Here is a 4,714-nt window from a genome sequence, read left to right on the forward strand (position 1 = left end):
TCAAAAACCTTAGAAAAATACTAGAAATGGAAAATCGGGCATTAATTTTAAAGGTTTGGCCCGAAGTTGGGCCAAACGGGCTAAAAAAATGCTAACGGATTGAACCGGGCCCAAGTCCAACACATATAAAGGTTCATTTAATGATCCCTAGCCTTATAAACACACACACACACTTCAGAAATTGAGAAAGGGAGGAGAGGAAGAAGAAAACCCTTTTCACATCAATCTTCCCAAGCTCATATGTTGAGCTATAGAGCTCCGATTTGCGTTCCATCGGCGGCTACGCGTTTCTTGTGAAGAGCTCTACAAAACCCATCCAAGAAACTCTAGAGGTAAGCTCGAAATCCAAGAAACTCTAGATGAAAATTGTTAATGAAGTTTGATATATGAGATATAATGATATTAATGTTGTGGATGAGGAAACGTGAAGGAATAATGTAGAAATTTTGGTGAAGTATGACATAGAGGGTTGATTTTGATGAAAGGTGGAGTTTAGGAATGGTTTGGTTTGGTGTTGGTTGTGTGTTACAAAGCAATTGTGGAAATTGTGGTTTTGGGTAAAAGTTGGTTTTTAGTGAAATTTGTCCGATCATAACTTTTGCCTCAGTTTTCAAAATTGGTTGAAATTTGCTTAGAATTAAAGATCTTTGAAAACCCTTTAAATCAATATAAAGTTTGCAAAATTTGAAATTTTGTGGAGGAAGTTATGATCATTCAAAGTTGGTGTTGAAAATTCGAAAATTCTGCAAAGTTATAGAATTCTGAGTTTTCTAGTATGTGCGCACGCACAGCCTTGTGCGCACGCTCACTCTGTGAAAATTGTGACCTGTGTGTACGCACAGACCTGTGCGTCCGTACACGCAAATGCAGGCATTCTGCTTGCAGTGTTGGCACAGCTCGTGCGCGCGCACGCCAATGGAAATATTGCAACCTGTGCGTACGCACCGACCTATGCACACGCACACGTAGGGGAGGCCAATCTGTTGGGGGCGCTGGCACATGTTGTGTGAGTGGACAGACCCTTTTATGTTTTGACACCTGTGCATACGCACACTTTTAAAAATCTCCTGGGCGTGCGCACGCACACCCCTGTGCGGACGCACACGCCTTGTTTCTCAAATTTTGCTTTGTTTTCAACTATTTCACCTTCCGGATGAGGTTGTGAGCTTCTATAACACCTTTTTAAGACTTCTGGACATATTTTTGGGTGCTCAAACATGGAAAGTGGTTTAAGGGATTTAGACACTATTATTTGGAAAAAAATTAGCAAACGGAGTACTAGGATTCTGTTGTTTTAGGGAAGGCTTGATGATGCGTGATGAATGGTTGATGAATGAGATGCGATCAAGGAATTGAGATATGAATGAACAGTGGTTGAAGAGAGTCGAGGACTCTGAATGAAGTGATGGATCCATCTTGTGCTAAAAATGTTTTGAAAACCACTGTATCACTTTTTCATTGAGATTATGAGATGCTATGCACCCGGTAGGGGCCGAGGTTCGATCCCTGATGATTGGATTTTTGACGGTTTAGAATTTCACTAATGAAATCTCGTTGTAAAGTATAGTTTCTAAACCAAACAATAATCCTTTCATACAAAAAATTGTTTGTCACTAGTACAAACCCCTAAAATTTATAAACCGAAGTATTCAAACCTCGGGTCGTTCTCCCTAGGAATTGTAATGAAGTGTCTTGTTATTGGTTATGAGTTATATTTAGGGTTTTTTAAGATTTTGGACAAGAAATATAAATGGCAAAGTAAATAAACTAACAACTAACAAAGCTCTTGGCAAGATATAAGAACTAGAAGTCCTATCCTAGTTATCCTCCTCAATTGTGATAACAAATTGTCCATTACTCCCACTTAGTTAACCTCTAACCATGGAGGAAAGTCAAGTGGATGAATCAATTTGATTCCTCAAGTCCTAATCAACTCCTAAAGGAAAGACTAGCTTTAGAGGCATTCAAATCAATTAGCAACTTCTAATCGTCACTCAACAAGGGAATTAGATAACTCAAGAGTCACTAATTACTCTACCTAGGCCAAGAGGAACAAAACCTACACTAAAATCGAACCAAACATTTCATCAAACACTTGGAAGGCATAAAAGAAAAGCATAGTAAATTGATTACAAGAATAGAATCTAACAACAATTATTGAAATGAATTAACAACAACAATCAAGGAAATCCCAATTATCATGAATTACCTCAAATTGCATTATTGAAAGAAAACAAAGGAACAACAATCTATCCAAAACAAAATGAAAATTACAATTATCAAAGCACATAACTAGAAAGAGGAAGAGGAGAAGATTAAGACTTGATAAAAGAGAAGTGAATTAAAGCATGAATTAAACCTAGATTTAAGAAAAGAGATTAACCTAAACCTAATCCTAATTCTAGAGAGAAGTGAGAGCTTCTCTCTCTAAAACTACTTCTAAACTAAAACTAATGATGCTCTATGATTGATTGATGGATTGCTCCTCAATCCTTGATCCTTTTATTCCTTTCTATCAGCAATTGGCGCCAAAATGGGTTCAGAAACCCTTCCAAATTGCCAGGCACGTGTTGCTTTAATGAAGTCATGTGCGGACTTCGACGCGTGCGCGCATGGTACGCGTGCGCGTCCCTGGCCGATTCTGCAATGTGCGCGCGAGCGCCTTGTGCACGTGCGCGTGCTTGGCTGATTTCACTTCTTTGACTTTTTATGCTTCTCTCCACTTGTATGCTTCTGATGAGCGGATAATTTGTACCCTTTTTGGCATTGTTTTTAGTATGTTTTTAGTATGATCTAGTTAGTTTTTAGTATATTTTTATTAGTTTTTAGTTAAAATTCACTTTTCTGGACTTTACTATGAGTTTGTGTGTTTTTCTGTGATTTCAGGTATTTTTTGGCTGAAATTGAGGGTCCTGAGCAAAAATCTGATTCAGAGACTGAAAAGGACTGCAGATGCTGTTGGATTCTGACCTCCCTGCACTCGAAGTGGATTTTCTGGAGCTACAGAAGCCCAATTGGCGCGCTCTCAACGGCGTTGGAAATTAGACATCCTGGGCTTTCCAGCAATATATGATAGTCCATACTTTGCCCAAGATTTGATGGCCCAAACCGGCGTTCAAAGTCACCCTCAGAAATTCCAGCGTTAAACGCCGGAACTGGCACCTAAATGGGAGTTAAACGCCCAAACTGGCATAAAAGCTGGCGTTTAACTCCAAGGAGAGTCTCTACACGAAAATGCTTCATTGCTCAGCCCAAGCACACACCAAGTGGGCCCGGAAGTGGATTTCTATGTCATTTACTCATCTTTGTACACCTTAGGCTACTAGTTTTCTATAAGTAGGACCTTTTACTATTGTATTAGACATCTTGGTAGCTATCTTTGAGTTTTATGCTATCTTAGATCATTGGGAGGCTGGCCTCACGGCCATGCCTAGACCTTGTTCTTATGTATTTTCAACGGTGGAGTTTCTACACACCATAGATTAAGGTGTGGAGCTCTGCTGTACCTCGAGTATTAATGCAATTACTATTGTTCTTCTATTCAATTCCGCTTGTTCTTTGTCCAATATATCACTTGTTCTTCAACTTGATGAATGTGATGATCCGTGACACTCATCATCATTCTCACTCATGAACAAAGTGACTGACAACCACTCTTGTTCTACAAGCATACGAGGCCCTAGTGAATATCTCTTGGATTCCTGATACACGATGCATGGTTGATCGCCTGACAACCGAGTGCTCGCCTGACAAACGAGCCAGCCATTCCGTGAGATCAGAGTCTTCGTGGTATAGACGAGAACTGATGGCGGCATTCAAGAGAATCCGGAAGGTCTAACCTTGTCTGTGGTATTCTGAGTAGGATTCAATGATTGAATGACTGTGACGTGCTTCAAACTCCTAGCAGGCGGGGCGTTAGTGACAGACGCAAAAGAATCACTGGATTCTATTCCGGCCTGACCGAGAACCGACAGCTGATTAGCCATATGCTGTGACAGAGCATAGGAACATTTTCACTGAGAGGATGGGAGGTAGCCACTGAGAACGGTGAAACCCTTGCATAAGCTTGCCATGGAAAGGAGTAAGAAGGATTGGATGAAGACAGTAGGAAAGCAGAGAGACGGAAGGGAAGGCATCTTCATACGCTTATCTGAAGCTCTCACCAATGATATACATAAGTATCTCTATCTTTATCTTTATGCTTTATTCATCATCTATACCCATTTGAGTCTGCCTGACTGAGATTTACAAGGTGACCATAGCTTGCTTCATACCAACAATCTCTGTGGGATCGACCCTTACTCGCGTAAGGTTTATTACTTGGACGACCCAGTACACTTGCTGGTTAGTTGTGCGAAGTTGTAGTGATCACAATTTCGTGCACCAGCTTCCTTCCTTGCTCCCTCTGATCCATGCCTAGCCTATTTCAATCCTGGAATTACTAGCAAACACATCAAGGCATCTTGTGGAATCAAAGAGGAATCAGAATTTATCAAAATAAGGCTTAAAAAGCATGTTTTTACACTGAAGCACAAATACGGAAGAGATTACAAAACTATGCTAATTCATAGGTTAAATGCGAGAAAAGGTTATCAAAATACTCTAAATTCAATACAAGATAAACCCTAAAAATGGAGTTTATCAACACCGCCTGTCGAGGTAGCGGCGGCGGCGTAAGGGCGGTGGTTCGTCCCGCTTGCGCTTAGATGTGAAG

The sequence above is a fragment of the Arachis stenosperma genome, chromosome 7, assembly GCF_014773155.1.
Source record: "Arachis stenosperma cultivar V10309 chromosome 7, arast.V10309.gnm1.PFL2, whole genome shotgun sequence".
Lineage (NCBI taxonomy): Eukaryota > Viridiplantae > Streptophyta > Magnoliopsida > Fabales > Fabaceae > Arachis > Arachis stenosperma.